Source organism: Danio rerio, chromosome 22 (assembly GCF_049306965.1).
Source record: "Danio rerio strain Tuebingen ecotype United States chromosome 22, GRCz12tu, whole genome shotgun sequence".
NCBI classification, from domain to species: Eukaryota; Metazoa; Chordata; class Actinopteri; order Cypriniformes; family Danionidae; genus Danio; species Danio rerio.
In genome coordinates this window covers 26,002,759-26,022,902 of record NC_133197.1, presented here as the reverse complement: position 1 = coordinate 26,022,902, position 20,144 = coordinate 26,002,759, and the positions used below count along the sequence as shown (strand labels likewise).

Here is a 20,144-nt window from a genome sequence, read left to right as displayed (position 1 = left end):
TAGAAAAAGAAAAACTGTTAGTGTGTAATTGATAACGGCAGCAAGAAGAGAGAATAACATCTAATTTACTGTCCTGCCCATAGACACTGTTTGAAACAGCTCGCATATGTAATCACATGCAAGCATTATCTATACATAAATATAAATAAATGTTCCTTTTTAAAAAATCATATTAAAAAAAGGATTTTAGATGCTAATTATCGTTAAACGCGTCATAACAGTTGTAGTGGCACACCTTTCATGCAAATCCTTATGTACCACCTTTTGCAGCTTCTATTCCAACAACCAGTATTTGCAAAAACGCGAGTAAGACCGAATCTTCTTTTAAAAAAGGTTTACTGAAGAAATGCAAACAAAAATACAAAGTTACAATAGACTCGATCAGCTCGGTCAAAAAACTGTGTTGCTTCCAACATCTATAACTGCAATCTGACTTAAACATATGAACTAATGACCTCATGACGTATTGCTGTCGGAAGCCAAAATACCAAAGTAACTGTTTTTAAATTGTATCAATTATTAATTATGCTTTATAAATTATTTTATCATGTTTTAACCTTTTTAACTAAATTATTATCAGAAATGAATTATGCATAACTGGTTCTTACAACAGTATTGTGTAAAGGATCTAATGGTAATAATAGGAACAAACATCGGATAGAAACAAAAACCTAAACCAACACTTCCATGAACTTAACGTCATGCTTGTTTTATTTACCTCGCACTGCCGTCCGTGTATCGCCGTGAACAGGAAATTCTGGGAATGCAGTTGAATCGATTCGTCTTCAACAGACTGATAAGTGACATCAAAACATCGCAAGAACAACAGACAGCTACATGTGCATTTGAATCCATCTCGCGGTATTTTATCGCTTCAGGTACACGCCTACTAATTTGTTGATTGAGCCTCTAAAGATCCGGATCAAACTGCAGCAGCACGAGGAAGTTTTGCTTAGACTTTTGGGAAGTTTGGAATTGCTCCGTCTCGTCACACATGTGAGTAAATCGTTGTTTGTAAATGTAGGCCACTGTTACGATTAGGAATTGTGCATTAACCAGATTATATTTATTTTGATTCATTTGTTTTAGCGTAAAATTAACGCAAGTTCATGCCCGAATCTAAACTGCCAACAGTGAATATTTACCAATGTTTACTGTCGTTTACTTGGTAAACAAATAACAAATAACCTGGCACACAGAAAAAGCAATGACACACATTTCGTTCTAGATATACTCTACACAGGGATGACACTGAGGTCGTCATATAATCTAAAGCACTTAAACATCTTTCTTTGGGGCACGCGATTAAGCAGAATGAAAAGAAACATGGCTTCCGATACTGTTTTTCTTTCGTGCTTTAACCACAGTTCTGACAGATTATAACAGCTTTAACCTTTCAAAGTTGTGTCACAAAAACACTCCATAATCCACTCAAAGCGCAGTTGAAACCCATTTGCGGATCGCAACCAGGCCCGGATTAAGAAGTCATTGGCCCCTGGGCACAATGTCTTGTAGGGCCCCCTACCTGTTCGCACCCCTTTAGTTATAAAAATAAAAATAATTTAAAAATTGTGATTATATTAATCTCTAATGTATTGCCCACAGTTTTTAAAATAAAAATTAATCATATATATTTATATTGTAGCGAGGCAGAGGGAAAACACAAACACAGTTGAGTAGAGTTACAAACAAGTCCCCGGAGGGTGCTTTATTTACAAGTGGCAATACGTGATTAAGTGGTGCTCTTCTTGTGGTGCGTGCTAGAGTGCTCCAGGGAGGTGGTGAAGGATGGTGAGAGTTCTGGTGTTGGATCGTTCACGAGCTGGAATCTGCAGGGTGAGAGACAGAGAGACACAAGCGTTAGCGCAGGGAGTCAGGTGAAAATGAAGCTCGTCTTCCTCCTGTGTGGGGCTGGCTTGGTGAATTTGTGACCAGGGCGACGTGGCATCAGTAGACTCGCTACAATATATATATATATATATATATATATATATATATATATATATATATATATACATATATATATATATATATATATATATATATATATACCTCTTCAGGGGCTTTATCTGTCTCTTTCTCTCTCTCTCTCCTCTTCAGGGGCTTTAACTGTCTCTCTCTCCTCTTCAGGGGCTTTATCTTTTTCTCTCTCCTCTTCAGGGGCTTTATCTGTCTCTCTCTCCTCTTAAGGGGCTTTATCTGTCTCGCTCTCCTCTTCAGGGGCTTTATCTTTCTCTCTCTCCTCTTCAGGAGCTTTATCTGTCTCTCTCTCCTCTTCAGGGGCTTTATCTGTCTCTCTCCTTTTCAGGGGCTTTATCTGTCTCTCTCCTTTTCAGGGGCTTTATCTGTCTCTCTCCTCGTCATTGGCTTTAACTGTCTCTCTCATCTTCAGGGGCTTTATCTGTCTTTCTCTCTCTCCTCTTCAGGGGCTTTATCTGTGTCTCTCTCTCTCCTTTTCTGATTTTAACAGGCTTTTCCTGTCTGTCTCTCTTCTTTTCAGGACCTCTCTTTCTCTTAGAAGGACTTCTTCCTAGCTTTTCTTTTTTGCAAACTCAGCTACAATATCATCAAAGTCTAACTCCTTGACCAGCTGAGATTCAATGGCCATCAGCGACAGTGCACTGAGACTTTACTGTGTTTGTGTTGTTCTGAGTTCATTTTTAATTCTTGCCATCTGTGAAAATGATCTTTCTCCTTCACAATTTGTAACTGGCAATGTCAAAAATATTCGTAGAGCTACAAACACATTGGGGAAAGTTGACTGCAGACTGTTTCAAGAGCACCTGCAGCAGTTTTTGAGGAGACTTATCTAGCTCACCTTTTACAAAATATCTGAACTGGATAATTTCATCAGCAAAGTTCAGATCTAAATTTGAATTATAGCAAGCACAGAGTGCATCAGCATGTTTACAACAGTAGGCAAATCCTCAGTGTCCAGGTTTAGTAAAACCCCAAACCTGTTATTAATCAAAGACTCAAACAGACGAATTGCAGTCATCAGATCCATGTCTGGCTTTTGTAATGCCTCACTTGTTACTTTGAATCTGCTTGATACACAGTGCCAAAACTAAATGACATGTCAAGAGTGCCCAATTTTGAGTTTAGTGCTGCTGCCTCCATGCGTGTTTCACGTTTTTCTCCTGTATCAGAGGACATGTTCTGAAGTACTTCCCTGATTTGTGCATAATTTCCACAAAGGGCTTTAGATGCATCTGCACGGCAACTCCAACGTGTTGATGACAGTAATTTCAATGTCATGTCTACCTTGATGTCTGCATTATTGAAAAATGCGTTCCATCTATGAGTAGAACTTGCACAAAATGCATATAAGGACTGCATGAGATCAAAGAACTTGCTTGCATCTTGACAGCAGCCTTCTATACTATTTACCCCCACCAAATTGAGGGAATGTGCTGCGCATGGTATGTAATGGATTAAAGGATTTTTGTTTTTCAAGTGAGCCTGTAGCCCATTATATCGCCCCGACATATTGTTTGCATTGTCATATCCCTGGCCTCTGCAGTTTGCTATATCTAAGTTTAAACTGTCAAGCATAGCCATTACAGTGTCAGCCAGACTCTGCCCTGTGTGACTCTCAATTGGTTCAAAGCCAAGAAATCGTTCAATGATTTTCCCCTCTTTGTTCACAAATCTAAAAATGAACGTCAGCTGATCCGTATGTGACAGGTCAGGAGTAGAGTGCGCTATCAGAGAAAAATACTTTGTCTGCTGTATTTCTGCAGCTATAGTAGCTTTCACTTTTTCACCCATTTGCTGAATCAACTCCTCACATATAGTTGATGAAAGATAGGATGTGTTGCCCCTACCAATCTGTCCATATTTATTAATGTGCTCAGCAAGAAAAGAATCAAACTGAGAAATGACTTCCAGAATGCCAAGAAAATTACTATTGTGTGGTGATCCAAGAACTTCATTATCACCACAGAAAGGCAGTCCTCTTTCACTTAAAAATTTAATGACAGCCACAACCCGTTTGAGCACTTCGCGCCAATAATGCTTTTCATCCTGTAACTGTTGTACTAGTTTAGCATTTACGGTTCCACTGCCAGATGAGCGCCGAAGTAATGCTAACATGCTATTACAGTGCTCTGTGCTTTTCTCATGCTCACGCACACGTTCGGGATGTTTCCAATCAGAAAAGCCACTTGTAAAGATTTTTTTAGTTGTTGAAAAAAGCATACAAGCAAAACAAAAAATACTACCTGTAGATGGTGAGTATGTGGCTCAGTCTCTAGAAACTGTTTCTCCATTTGGCAGTTTGCAATGAAGCAATTCATTAGTGAGGGAGCGCACTTTCCCTCTCAAACCTCCATCACGGGTTGAGCCTGGATATTTCTTCTGCCTGTTGTGGAAAGCAGGAGACCCACGATCAATCAGGACGGCGCGAGCATCATCATTAACAACCCCCCACAAAGCAGGGTCAGACACATGATGAACCCAGTCTGTGCTGCTGCTGTTACCGCCACTGCAGCTAGCCACAGCCTCTGCCTCATGTTGTGCCGCATTGCCGTTAGCCTCCTGCATGCGGTTAGCGCTAGCTTGATCACCTAACGTCACCATAACGTCTTCTTCACCCTCATTCCCCTCCTCATCATCATGGGTACTTTTGAAGAAGGTCTGAATGCATGGCACATGCCTCAATAAAGAGGCCTCCCTCTCCTCCTTTTCTCTTTTTCGCTTGCGTTTGCTTAATCCACTTGTTTCACTCATTTCGATATCCGACACCTACTACACTACAGTCCGCTCACAGCAGCGCACGTTATTTTTTAGACTTGCATTTCCACGATTGACCAATTACAGCATTCCATTTAGTTTTGAAAAAAAATAAAGAAAGAAATCAAGAAAAAAAGTCTGCGTGCTTTTAATTGATAATATATGGTGCCTTTTTCTCATGTTTTAAATATGATGATGATGATGATGATAATCTAATAATAATAATAAGATGAAATTGTAATAATACTATGGTAGCGACTATTTGCTATGAGGAGACAATATATTGTCTAAAGCAGTGGTCACCAAACTTGTTCCTGGAGGGCCAGTGTCCTGGAGATTTTAGCTCCAACCCTAATCAAACACACCTGAACAAGCTAATCAAGGTCTTACTTGGTATACTTGAAACATCCAGGCAGGTGCGTTGAGGCAAGTTGGAGCTAAATCCTGCAGGAACACCGGCCCTCCAGGACCGAGATTGGTGAGCCCTGGTCTAAAGCAATAGATGCATCTTTATTAAGGCATGTGTCATTAGGTTATGTGCCATGAAGTCAGAGAAAGTGGGTGAAGTAGGGCTAGTTGTGGCAGATGATCAGGCTTCAGACCAGGGTTCAGAAGAGGGTGACTAAATACAGATTAATTGTATTAAGATGTCGCTAACATTTAAGACCATGTGGAAAATAACAATAAGCTGTTTTATACTGTAAATTAGCTGCAGATTATTTGCAATAAAATAAACTTTTAGATACTGTTTTTGCACATCTGTAAAAGGCTAAAGGTTAAATACATATTTATTTTAATAAAAAAAAAAACATTTCCTTCTTGTTAAATGTATTTCCAATACGATATGTGATGGGGAGAAAAATAAAGGTGAGTTCAGCAGACGGTGGATTCGAACCGAGATCGAGTTGATGGCCTCAAAACACAATGATAGGCGCTTATGCGCTGCACCACTGATGATGGTAATTTTATTGCTCTTTAGTCATATTGTCTCCAGTAGTCGGCCAGCAGATGTGCCAAAACGACATTCCGAAAATAACTTTTTTTCCGCCTCAGAAAAAGACTTTTTTTTTCGCCTCTCGCACGGGCCCCAAATGCTCACAGGCCCCTGGGCCCGTGCCCATAATGCCCATTGGATAATCCGGCCCTGATCACAACTTACCGGTTGTAAACGATGTAAATGGAAATTCTAAACATTCTACCGGAAGACGCAGGTCACTATGGCGCCCTCCATGCAGCAGCCTAGAAAAAGGTCTACAATTGTAACGAGTAGGGGTGTGAATCTACTCTGGTCTCACGATTTGGTTTAGTTACCATTATCACTTCGATATCTCGGTGCATTGACGTAGCTTTCCATACATAGATTTTTTCTTCTCTCGATTTATTTTTTGTTTTTTTGTCTAATATTTTATTTTAAATGTATGTGCATGTAAACAATATCATGTCATTCACACAAATCAATTATGGGGTTTTCTCTAAAGAAGTTGTTACTCCACACAGTTTAGAGCATCATTATTGGCGTTTTTCGTTATAACTAACGTAGTTCAAGCGATGGATCTGCAACAAAAACTACGGGTTTTGGGGAACACTCGATGCATCGCGCTATCAGAGTTCAGTCGCGAGTTACATCGATGTTTGGGAAACGCACCTCAGGTGCTCCTCGGAAATCTTGCTCAGCATCAGGTGCATAGCAGCAAATTTGTCTGTGAACTATAACTTTTTAAATAAATTGTAATGATAAATGTCTAATAATAGATTTCAAACATCAAATAATATTTAAATGCCTGGGTGCTGATTCGCAGAGGACTACAGGACTATAATTTTGAGAGCAACGTCAGGAGCTCAGATTTGTTTGACCAGAGAAAATAAGCATTTTTAGAACCACCGACATGTTAATGAATTATAAAAGTTATTTATCCATTTCCCTACCCTTAACAACAACAAAAAACAGCCAAAATCTGTTATTTAATTTTTTTGAGAATTGGTCAGTTCCTCAGTTATTTTAAAATTTAGCTAAAAAAATAAAAAAAAAATACACAGACCTAGCCAATATTTTATTATCGTAATTTGGTCTGCAAAAGCAATTGTTATTAAACAGATCCTACAGTAGTTACAGGAACTCATTTTCCAATGTTTGACAAGTTTAAAATTAGGACTATAGTAACTGTAGCCTTCGTAAGCTAAATTTGACTGCATTTTACCAAAAACATTTGCCCTAGTGGAGGAGTGCTAAACCATGTTTCAAGAAATCTACCTTCCTTACAATTATGGTTACAAGCCATAATCAAACACACCTACCTATTAGGTCAAAAGGAAAAACATGATTTGATTGTTTTAAGCAAATACTTAATATAGGCTTATTTCTGATAACAGGTCAATGTTTTGATTGTCTAGAAAAAAACTGTTTTAAATTTAACAGTTTAGATATTTGGACAGAAAAAATAAATAAAAGTAAGTAAAGTATTTTGCAGCATGTTTGCCCTAGTACAGTGGTGCTCAGCCCTGTACCTAGAGAATTCGACCTTTCTGCAGATTTCAGTTCCAACCCACATCAAAAACACACCTGCTTGTAATCATCAAGTACTGTTCAGGTCATCATTAATTGGTTCAGATGTGTTTGAGGGTTGGAGCTTTACTAAGCAGGAAGGTAAATCTCCAGGACTTAGCATCCTTTCCTGAGTTATGTAATATGTATTAATCCGATTTAATACAAAATAAATAATAATAATAATAATAATAAAAACCACACAAATTATTTGCATTAAGCATTTATTAAAAGTGGAATGTCAATGTAGGGGAGACGCTGGCAGAGAAATCAGACAAACAAAATGATCAGCTCCTACGACCTGCAAGAAAAATTAACCCAAAGCTTGAGGCAAGCAAAACACTAGCAATGCAGCTTCTTTGCCTAGTATAATAACTTACGCGAGCAGCAGTATTTGACTGTCAGGTACTTGTATGTGCCATAACAGGGATCAGAGAATACACTGTTGGTGGCTGGTACATTGCAGCTTTGACGTCCATCACAGCTACACAGTGACAATTCATGAAAACCATTTGAATTAGAACAGGACTCGATTCATTCCAGCTGTAGCTACAATATGCTCAAACTGACCCATTAGCAACCAGAGATCAGTTAATGCACAACACAAACAAAGGTCTGTGAAATCCATACCATGATGACACTATGGACAAAGAGCTGGATGAACGGCAGTTGGTTTTTCTGATTTCATGTGGTGGACGGTTCTGAATGCAGGTTTTTCTATCTGTACGGCCATAGTTGGTAGCGAGGATCCTGATTTTAGAATAAGCTAAATGGGGGGGGGGGGGGGGGGGAAGAAGCCCATGTAACATTTAAAACAGCAGAATTTGCAAAACACTTAATGGATTGCGACTTCATCTTACCGGGACAGGACAGACGCAGGATAGAGCCCTCACATGCAGTTACAGTTTCTGAGAAATAAAGGGTTGCACTTTAGAGCATTAATGGAGCAAAGAAATAATGTCAAGCATCACTCGGTTCATGAAACGAAATTTAGGTGTCTTAGAATAACAAACTCTTACTAGAGGACCTCCTGCAGTAGTCATGACCGTCATCATGATCATGTCCACCGTGACCATGTCCGTGACCATAATGATCATGTCCACCGTGACCATGTCCGTGACCATAATGATCATGTCCACCGTGACCATGTCCGTGACCATCATGTCCACCACTCACTGATATCAGCAGGCTTGAGTTCAGTAAAATCACTAAAAAACAAACAGAAGAACTGATTAAGACACCTGTTTACTGCTATTCATATTCACATAATAATTAACAGAAAACTTGAACCACAGGGAAACTATTCCCAACAAAACAGTGCAGCCAAAGGTATATTCACTGAACATCAACTTGTCAAACCCAAAAAGCAACTCACAGGTGAGCACTAAACTGAGAGAGACCATGATTCTGCTGTCATCTGCCACTGTGCACATCGTCTTTACTGATTTATATTTATAGGCCGCTGGTGTGAGTGGTAATGAGCGACACCTGTACCACACAGGTACAGAGGACAACAGGAGGAGGAGTGACCAGCGGATCCAGATTTTTTTTTTTATTTCCATGTTTATAATTGATTTTTTTTGTAGCTTCTTTAGCAAACAGCTTCTTTCTTTTCATCTGCCAACTCATTCCCTGTTATTCCACTATGAGCTGCACCCAACAGAACTTAACTTCTAATCCCATCATCTGAATGCGATATAGTGTTTGCAATATCTCGATCAAAATATCCTTTCTGCTTTCAAAATGTCCACTCTCTAATGTCATCAGTGAGGAATTTGAGTCCGAACATACCAGTGCTCCTAACGGTCTGTTTTCCTCAACCCATTGAAGTGCCAGTAGTATTGCCTCCATTTCTCCAGTATACACTGAAAGTTAATCTGATATTCTTTTAATAACTTTAATTCTAAAATCTATTACTGTGTATGCTACCCCCACTCTATTTCCACTATCTTTAGATGCATCTGTATATATTTACACGTTTAAAATATTTGTCTTTAATATATGTTTGCACCATTACCATTTGAATATTAAAAATTGCCCTCTGCACTCTTATCTCTTCTTTTTACCAGTGATGTATCAACAATGGGTTTTGGTAGTAACCATTCAGCAGTATTCAGTCAGCATTCAGCAGTGACCATGGTACTGTTGGACTAATAACCATATCGGGTAGGTGTTTCTCACAACTGTTTAAATTAAAATATAGTAAAAATGAGATGAAGGTTTTGATCAAGCGATTTTTAAAAAATAGGTGGCAAAAACAATGGCAAGAAGGAAAAATGGGAGGTGGTTGTTTAATATACAAAGAAATGTGGATAAAGGAAGAATAACAAGTAGAAGTAGGATGGAAGAGAGTATAATATCAAGAATTAGATTTGGACATACAGGACTCAACAGTACATTGTACAAAATGAATCAACATCAGACTGGAAATTGTGATTATTGTGGGCAAGAAGAAACCGTGGAGCATGTTATTATGAAGTGTCCAAAGTACAATAGGGAAAGGAAAGTGTTTATTTTAAATTTGAAAAGAATCAATACGCATTTTAATTTGGTTAAAATGCTAAAAAAAACAAGTCAGATGAGGACTGTATAGAATTTTTAATACTTTTTAAAAAAAAATTCTAGATAAAATCATATATATATATATATATATATATATATATATATATATATATATATATATATATATATATATATATATATATATATAAGTGATGTAGGGCTTTTTTTTGTTATTTCTATTTTTTTGTTTTGTTTTTGTCTTTTCTAAAGATGCATAGAAAGTGTGATCATGGCCCACACTCCTAACCAGCAGGTGGCGGTAATGCACCTAAAAGTTGTATGTCAACTGCCAATAAAACTCATAAGAAGAAGAAGAGCTTCATCTCTACAACTTGTGTGCATGCCTGCTGGGACGGATTAGCCAATGGGCCTTATGGGCACAGGCCCAGGGGCCCGTGCACACTTGGGGCCCCTGCGTGGGGGAAAAAAAAGCCAATTTCGGAGAGTCTTTTTAGGCTAATTGCAAATAGCGCTCCTAGTTGGAATAAGCTATTCACGATTTACAATCATCGATGCTTGATTGACAGAAACAACATGAGTAAAGAACGGAGTAGGTCACGTTGTCAGTGGCGTACCTCCTAAAGCGCACAGCAACATCTTTTGAAGCGATTGATCAACCCGGTTCGAATCCACCATTGGCTGAACTTGTGCAACTTTTGCTCTCCCCATAACATATCAGATTGGAAATATATTCATTTTTAACAGGAAGAAACATTTTGTAAAAGATAATGTTAATGTGATATAAAGCCACAAGTGCCTCGTGAGTAGGACACTAAATAAAGTTTAGTCTATTTTACATGTGTTACAGCATCTAAATAGTGATTATATTTTATAAACTGTTATTTTCCACCTGGTGTTAAATGTTAGCAACATCTTAATAGAATTGATTTATATCTACAATGTTATCTACAATCTTCCAGCCCTACTTCACCCGTATTCTCCGACCTCATGCCTCTGTGTGGAGAACATTTAATAGATGGAGAGAAACGCGAGAGAAAGAGGAGAGAAAGCATCTTTTTGATGCATGTTCCATACACACCTTCTTTAAACAGACCCATGATCAGAATGAGGGTATAGAAGAAAACGTTATGGTAACATTAGATGAGTAAGCTAGCATTAACCAGGCGGAGGAAAGTAACAGCAGCGCAGCGCGGACAGGATTCATTATGTCAGAGAGACAGACAGAAAAAGGAGAGCGGGAGACAGAGAGAGAGAAAGGCCCTGAAGAACAGAGAGACCGGAGAGGAGAAGAGGTATAGTGTGTGTGATTTCTGATACTTTTAGGTTTATAATTAAGTATAATCAAGAGGAGAGTAAAAAATACAGGGAGAGGAGGAGAGAGAGACACTAAATCATTAATAGGTGTGTGTATTATGAAAGACACAGATTCATTGAACTGGATTGGAGAGGCATTGTGTGTTATATACCATGCCAATATTATGCTTTATACGTTTGTAAAAGTTATACATTAAAAATACCCTTAAAAAAAAAAAAAATAAAAAAATATATATATATATATATATATATATATATATATATATATATATATATATATATATATATATATATTAGTACTGAATTATATATAGTACTAATTCAGTGAACGTGAACAAGGATACTAAATAAAATGAATTTTCACTAGTTATATTAGTATTTTTTTTCAATGCTTTGAAAAATAAGTTAACTCTTTGTATACTATAAATATACTTGTACTATATATCATTTATTTAAATATGTGGGCAACAAATTCTAGATTCATTTTATTAAAAAAATATTATATTATTCTTATTTTTTTATTTAAATATAGGGGTGCGGCCGGGTAGGGGGCCTTACAAGACAATGTGCCCAGGGGCCCCTGAGTTCTTAATCCGGGCCTGCATGCCTGTGTGTGTTTAATAATGATAATTTTATTTAAAATATATATATAAGTGGCAGTAGGTAGTGCTGTCGCCTTACAGCAAGAAGGTCGCTGGTTCGACCCTCAGCTGGGTCAGTTGGCGTTTCTGTGTGGAGTATGCAGGTTCTCTCTGCGTTCGCATGGGTTTCCCCCACAGTCCTAAAACATGCAGATGCGGTACAGGTGAATTGTTGCAGCTGAAAGGGCATCCGCTGCGTAAAACACAAGCTGGATAAGTTGGCGGTTCATTCCGCTGTGCAAGCCCGGATTAATAAAGGGACTTATCTGAAAAAAAAAATGAATGAATGAATAATGTTGTGTGGGCTATTATTGAGTCACAAGATGGCGCTAAACAGTCAGGAACAGCAGAGGGCAAAAATACTGAAAGATATATGATATTGTGAATATCCGTATATAATTTCAAATCAACAACACTTGTAGTCAGACATAATGTCTCTAACTGCGTCATACATATAGATGGTTTAACCTGATTAGTTATAACATAGATCAACTTGAAATCTGCACATGCGTACAATTGAGAACAAAATCTCAGGCAACAAGGCAACAAGAAAACAAAGGTCAGACAAAACAAGAGGATATTTCTGTGGTCAAGAGCACGAGAGGGGAAATTCAGCTCCAGTCTTCATGTCTCCTTCAGTACAACACACACACACTTACACAAACACACACACACACTCTTTAGGATGTCTTGCTCTCTAGCAGGCTTCTTATCAGGACAGTAAAATAAACAGCAGACATGTATGACACATTTATGGAAATATTCTTTAAGTTATGTAAAACTGATAAATATAAAAACAAATAAACTATTGGGTGATTCTGCAGCTTTATCTGTCCAATCAAATATCAGTAGAAAATGTCAATAAATATATAAATGTAATATAAATGTAATATAGATACATGTAAACAATATAAATGACTATAGTGTTTTTATGTGTCTGCTCCAGCTGTACAGATGATAGCATTAAATTTAGCAGATAAAAAGGTACGTATATGAGACAAACTTTTGTTCAAATTCCTCCACAGCTTTATCCAAGAATGGGTCTTGCTCATCATCCTCCAAAAAATAATCCACTACAGGATGTGACGTCATAATTTGGGAGATTTATATCAAATTAGCTGCTTTCTGTTCTGAACGGTCTGAAGGATAATTCATCAATGCCTAGATCATCATTTGATCAAAATAACACTGTAAATTCTCTCTTTTGCTCATTTTAATGCATCATTGCTGAGTAATATGTATTTCTTTACAACAACAAACAGAGCAACACACAAGTCAAATACATATTTTTATTATTATTATTGTACCATCACATTTGTTAACAGCAGACTACAGAAGTGTAGTAGTGTACTGTACTGTAGTGTACTGCATTTCTGTAACATGAAATTTCCCTTTGAGTCTCAAGAGAACATGCAAACACAAGATATAAACAGCGATTGCACAAACCATCGTCTTTCACTTTTAACACTGTCAGCGGCTTCTAGATCACTTTAGGAGAGGCTGTCAGTCTCCCTATGATGCTTCCTGCGATACTGCAGTCAGACTCCCACACTTGACTGTCCTCACTGGCTAATAACAGTCAGAATAATTGCTACAGTAGCAGAGAATACAAAAGGAAATAATGCAGAAGAGCAATTAAGGCACTTGACTTGTTTGGTTTATTCTGTCAAACAGACGTCCCTTCTTTCGAATCTTCAGTGTCCTGTAAACATAGTTACAGACTGGATTAGACATTAACTTATCAGCATTTGATTCCGTCATATTAACATTGACTCAGTATATGACACTATAAGATGGAAGACTAACTGGCCAATACCTGTGGTTTAGCTCCAATAATCACTTAACCAGTTTTGTGTATCATTCAGAAGTGGTGATGTCATGCACATGTGTATTATCAAAGACTATAGCTGCATCCATCATACTTCCTTACTATATAGTACGTTTGAAACTGTATGCGAGTAGGATGTTCAAATTCATAGTACTTGAAATGATAGTAAATTAGATTTTCCTTGACTAAATTCTACATTGTGGAAATAATAGGGATGTGCTGTGTTTACACACATATTAGTGATGTACCTGTTCCTGCAGGCTCTTCTCCTTGTCTTTGTCCAGCAGCTGCTGTGCTTCAGTGTCCGTCAGGCCGAGGTCTGCCATCGACTGCTTCTCCTCCTCTGGTTTCTCCTGACACAAACGCACAAGAAATAAGGCAAATAACATCACCAGAAAGCAGAGTGCATGATTCTGCTGGTTTAAACCTGACATGTTTTATAGGAATCTTCAGCTCTACTGTTGCCCTTCTAAATAAGATCCTTGATACACTTACAAAAGTAAAATTGTAACAACTCACAATTTAAATCAAATTAAAAATATCAAAGCAATTTTCTACATTTTATACAGACACACACTAGGGCTGCACGATACATCGTTTCAGCATCGAAATCGCGATGTGCGCATCCGCGATAGTCACATCGCAGGAGGGTGCGATGCAAAAAAAATATTATATATATATATAGGCTATATGTATCATGGGTGGAGCAGAACCCGAATTCGGTATTCAGATAAGCACGAATAGCGTGTTTTTACCAATACTTATTTCAAACAAATACTTGAAAAATGATTTGTATTCGGGAACAAGAAAACATTATATCAAAAAGCCGCGTTTCCTCATGAGACCGCAGTGCATGCCCGCATGAGTGAGTGAGTGAGACATTCAGGAGTCGGAGGCGGGGTGGGGCGGGGAAAAAAGATGACTGAAGCATGCTGCTGCTCCACAACAACAACAGAGAAGGCTTGGCAGAGCGAAAAATACTGCATTACTACTTTTGTTACATTTTTTTTTCATCATACTAAAATAACACGTGACAGAAGTTCACTCAAAAGTGAAAGTTCTTTCTGTCATTAATTACTAACACTCCCGTCATTCCTACTACTATCAGAACATAAATTTTGATATTTTACCATATGAAAATGCAATGCAGTTATGAAAATTGTGAAATTAAAGCAATAATGCAGAGATCTGGTCTCGGGGTCAGGTCAGGGTGCACCTGTAACCTGACGCGGAGGCACACAGGAAAGAACTGGGCATTCAATTCATGTTTTAGTTAAATAATTCTTTAAATACAGCTCTCTTGATCTCTAAAGGGGAAAAAATGCAAAAGAAATTTGTCGTTAAATTAATTTTAGCAGAGACGCAACTGCCTGTCATTTTCACATTCGTTTTTCAGTTAGGGATTGCACGTACAAATCCGATTGTGAAGAATGATTAAGCACTTGCATTTTTTATTGCATCCTTTTCGCAAGTTATTTATCTATTTATTATTTTAAAGTGGTGAGAGCATTATTTACTGGCAAACATGTTCCTCGATCTCGAACATCAACAAATAAAGTAGCCTACCTAAATTAATTGACCTTTTATGTAAAAATTAAGGAATAACTTAACTTAATTAAATATTAATAAATAAAACATCCGCTCTGCAAAGCAAGTTGCAAAACAGAATCCATGGAACTGGCAGTGACCGGGAACCAATTGGAAGACTTTGGTCTGTGATGTAGAGGAGAGGGCAGACGGTGAGGAAATTATTATTAATATTACATGTAGTCATGAATAATTGTAAGTGTTACTATTATTGTTTTTTTTTTTCACTAGCAGAAGCAAAGACAACAAACAACAAAAGTGATGTGGATGTCTTCGTCTTACGGCATGGTATGTACAGTAGACTTCTGTCAGTTTTGATTCTTTAAAAGTTGATGTATAATCCATGTGATACAACTTGCTTCTTATGAATACATTTCAGACACTGTCGGTCTAACAACAAAGAGAAGGGTGTTCAACATCATCCTGCTAGTAAGGAATCTTCAAGGGAAGCAGAGGATTCTTGTGGCAGAGATGGCCAACCACTATAAATACCTTTCAACTCATCCTGGTTCCTTCAGAGAACTGTCCTGCTTGTTTGCTACTGAAAAGTATGTATTCGTATTATTTGGCACAAATATAAACATATGGTTACCCAGTCCAAATGATGTTAATATATTTTAATGTTGTTGTGTTCTTCTTTTAAGATACGACATGTGGCCTAAACAAAGAGGGGTTGAAAGGTCTTTGGATCATCATTCTCAGAAAGCAACAAAATAGCTGAGAAAAAAAACAACAACGATACGAGGGTGCAAGCCAGAGACCTGCAAGGTACCTGTAAGTTTTGACTGGAGCAGAAAACAGACGTTTTTGAAAATAAAGCTCCAACTGATTAGTATGACATTGACTGCGAATTTTCTTTTACTGTAAAGAAAGAAGACGAAGACCTTAACCCTAAATCTAAAGCATGTAATAAAATCTGATTTTCATAATTTATAACCAAATTGTTGTCTCTTTTTTTTTAAATACATAGACATGTACAGTATGTATGCATGCCTCTAAAATCAATCAGTGGTGTAAATTAAGATCATTATTGTATGCCTAACTGCTTACAACATGTATATATATGAGCTACTCTATATGAAAAAATTATAAATTATGAAATAAATACATTTACTGACATTAAGAGCTTTTAAAATATGAATTTTGTGATAAAGAATGTGTACTTCTGGATTTTTCTTAAGGGTACTCCATGACTATATTGTCATCTTGGAATTATAAGGTTGTATCTGCGTTCTGAATGATTTTGAGATATTGAGCTTCAAAGTTTTTGCATTTCATAGCAGATAGTATGTTTGTAACATTTGTTTAATAAAAAAGTCTTAAAATTTAAACAACTTCAACAAAAACATCTCAAAGTAAGTAAGTTGTCATTTAATAAGAATATGTCGATAACTCAATTTTGACAAAACTTTATAAATCTAAGGTGACGATATGTCTTTCTAAATTTGTTTTATCTCCTTTTATTTTTGTCTTTGATTTGAAGCATTTGTATGTATTTGTTAGAATGTCCAACAAAAACTGCTGTACATGTTAGTACAAGATACCAGTACCACTGCTGTTCTGTTGAAAATTTAAATAATAATAATAATAAATAAAAAACTATTTGTATAATGTTCTATTGAATGCAAGAAATACAAATGATGCCAAATAAAACATTTTCAAAACTAACAAAAAAAATTATACAGCCAAAAATAATTTTTATTTTAATTTAGATAATCTGTAGGTTTACATTTTTTTAATGGCTATGTTTTTTTAATCTTTTGGAAGTTTAAACTATTCATAGCATTTGTAAACATATCTTTTCGCCATTGTAACCTCATTTCTTACTATTTTCATGATTTTTACAATGCAGCTATTCTTACAAATCATTTGATTAATAAAGAAAATAATTAGCAAATTAACCCATGATGAAAACAATAATTAAATGCAGTGTCTACAAAATTATCCAGATTGAGTTTCACCACAAGACACAATAACTTGCATGGTGTGATACTAATTTGAATAAATATGGTATAATAAAGGGGAAATTTTTTTTTGGAATATTTAGTTTTATTTACCATTTTTATAAGATTTTTAACAAACACAGTACAATACAAATAATAATACAAAAATAATAATAAACACAATACAAAATAATTGACATAAGCCCCATCCCACCCCCTCAAAAAAAAAAAAGGAGGAATCGTCTCAGTTATCAAATATACATAAGTATACACATGACATATGTAGCATAAATAAATTTTTAAAAAGATGACAGTATTCACATTTCTACAAAGTCAGTGTCATGAATATATGAGTTAGAGATGAAAATTTCCAAAGGTAAAATGCTAGATTCCCAAGAGTCTTAAAATAGGTCCCCATGTGGTTTCAGCTTTTTTCTGTGAAGTTTCAAGACGTAGTCGCTCCATTTGAATGACATAAAGCAGCTCATTCAACAATCTCTTAAAACAGGGAGCCTTTGGTGACTTCCAATTAAGTAAGATCATCTTTTTAGCTGTGATCATGCCAACCATCAGGGCTTGCTGTTGGGTTGAAGGAAAAGTGTCCATTATGTTTGAATATCCAAAAATAGCCAAATTGTAGTCAGGTTGGATAGTGGTTCCATAAGCACTGGAAAACAACTCAAAGATGCTGGACCAAAACTCATAAAGAACAGGACAAAACCAAAATAAATGTGCCAAAGTCCCCTCTGCTCTACCACATCTGTCACATTTAGGAGATACAGAGGGAAAGATTTTACTTAATCTAGTTTTAGAGAAATGAAGGCGATGTAAAACTTTAAATTGAATCAATTTATGTCTCGAATTTATTGAAGCTTTTTTTATTCTTGACAGGGCTTCTTCCCAGATCTCATCAGCCACTTCTTCATTTAAATCCATGGCCCAAGCTATCTTAATGTGCTTAGTGCATATTGGAGCCTCAAAAACACGAACAAAGCTTGATATTAGGTGTCTAGTATTAGGGTTTGAGGATAGAAGTTTCTGAATAATATGACTTTCTGGTTTGTTTATAAATTGTGAGATATTTTCCTTTACATAGTTTCTAATTTGCAGATAGCGAAAGAAATGAGACTGCGGGAGAGAAAACTTATCCTTCAGCTGTTTAAAGGATGCAAATTGATTGTCTATGTAAAGATCTCCTATGCGAGATAGCCCTTTTCTTTTCCATGCTGTAAAAGTACTGTCAATCAGGGAGGGTTTAAATGAAGGATTGTGTGAAATCGGCGTATTGACTGAAACCTTAGGTAATTTGTAAAATTTATTTATCTGATTTAAAATCCGTAACGAATTCCTTACCACAAAATTACAGCTTCCTTGTTTTTTAATTAATTTACACTCTGTAAAAGCAATGTTGGGAGAGAGCACAGATATGGCCTCGGCATAAACCCATAATGGGGAAGTCTCATATGTCACATCCTCCAGAACACCCCTTTGCCAGAATGTGAGAGCTCTGGCATTTGCTGCCCAGTAATAGTGCTTGAAAATTGGAAGGCCAAGACCTCCGCTATCTGTATTTTTTTGTAAATGGGCTTTGGCTATGCGAGGTATTTTATAGATCCAAATGAATGAGAGAATAATTGAATCAATTTGTTTAAAAAAAAAGACATGGGTAAATATATCTGGAGATTTTGAAAAAGATATAAGAACCTTGGCAGAACAACCATCTTTATCACATTCACCCGGCCAATTAGTGACAATGTGAGCAACTTCCATCTTTCAATGTTAGCTTTGATTCTGTTAATCATATCTAAGAAGTTTAATTTGAATAAGTGTTTGGGGTTCTTTGGAATATTCAGGCCGAGATAAGTAAAATGATTGTTTACTATTTTAAAAGGTAAATTGTTTAAAAAAGTGTCACTTAAATTATTTGTTAAAGGCATAAATTCACTTTTTTCCCAATTAATTGAATAACCTGACAACTTACTGAAACTATCAATATAGTTGAGAATCTTATATAAAAACTGGATCAGAGATGTAAAGTAAAACGTCGTCAGCATATAGACTGATCAAGCTTTCGGCATTGCCAAGAGAAATACCCTGGATATGTTGATTAGTTCTAACTCCTACTGCTAATGGCTCAAGTGCAATGTTAAAAAGAAGAGGGGATAGAGGGTCACCCTGACGTACTCCCCGCTGCAATACGAAGGGGTTAGATCTGATGCCATTTGTCAAAACAGATGAAGATGGACGTAGATAAACTATTTTGATCCAGTTAATAAATTTGTCTCCAAATCCAAACTGCCTTAACGTTTCAAATATATACGGCTATTCAATCTGATCAAAGGCTTTCTGCGCGTCTAATGAGAGAATTGCAGCTGGTTTGTTGGTTAATTTATCTTTTGCATATAAAATATTAAGTAAAAGGCGGACATTACAGAATGAGAACCTTCCTGGAGTAAAGCCTGTCTGATCTGGATGGATAATTGTAGAAATTTGTCGTGCCAGTCTATCAGCTAATATTTTAGTCAACACTTTTTGATCAAAATTTAAAAGGGCAATGGGCCTGCAATTGGCTGGATCTGTCTCAGGTTTCCTTTTTTTCAAAATTACACAGATATTTGCATCATACAATGAATCTGGAAGTGTATTCTTCTTAATTGAGTCTTGCAGCATTCTCAGCATATAGGGGGCTAGTTTCTTGCTAAAGAATTTAAAAAACTCACACCCAAAGCCATCTGGGCCTGGGGCTTTCCCTGAGGGAAAGGCATGAATTGCTTTTAATATATCTTCAATTAATATTTCGGATTCCAGTTTTAGTTTAGAGACCTCACTGAGCTTTGGCATGTCCAATTTTGAGAAAAAGTTGTCGTAATTTGGGTCATTGTGATTAGCTTTAGAAGTGTATAAATCTGAATAAAATTCCCTAAAACAACCATTTATTTCATCAGGATTTGTTATTAAATCACCTGTTTTTGTTTTTACCATATGAATTACTTTGTTGGCTTGTTCTCCTCTTAGTTGTCTTGCAAGTAGTT

The 20,144-nt window shown here is 36.6% G+C and overlaps 1 protein-coding gene and 3 long non-coding RNA genes across 4 annotated transcripts in view; 1 reads left to right on the top strand and 3 right to left on the bottom strand.

The window, feature by feature from the left end:
* Positions 1 to 20,144, top strand: part of fam20cl (family with sequence similarity 20 member C, like) — a 265,004-nt gene that overhangs the window by 38,798 nt on the left and 206,062 nt on the right. The gene's annotated exons all lie outside the window — the stretch shown is intronic.
* On the bottom strand, positions 1,683 to 4,285 carry LOC141380282 (uncharacterized). The gene is made up of 2 exons (XR_012398045.1): positions 4,224 to 4,285; positions 1,683 to 1,829 (listed from the first exon to the last, which is right to left on the bottom strand). It is a non-coding gene; the product is annotated as an uncharacterized lncRNA (long non-coding RNA).
* Positions 7,484 to 8,724, bottom strand: si:dkeyp-20e4.8. The gene is made up of 6 exons (XR_002457969.3): positions 8,652 to 8,724; positions 8,296 to 8,484; positions 8,137 to 8,184; positions 7,907 to 8,042; positions 7,657 to 7,760; positions 7,484 to 7,577 (listed from the first exon to the last, which is right to left on the bottom strand). It is a non-coding gene; the product is annotated as a si:dkeyp-20e4.8 (long non-coding RNA).
* Positions 13,069 to 13,937, bottom strand: LOC108181182 (uncharacterized). The gene is made up of 2 exons (XR_001797234.4): positions 13,831 to 13,937; positions 13,069 to 13,456 (listed from the first exon to the last, which is right to left on the bottom strand). It is a non-coding gene; the product is annotated as an uncharacterized lncRNA (long non-coding RNA).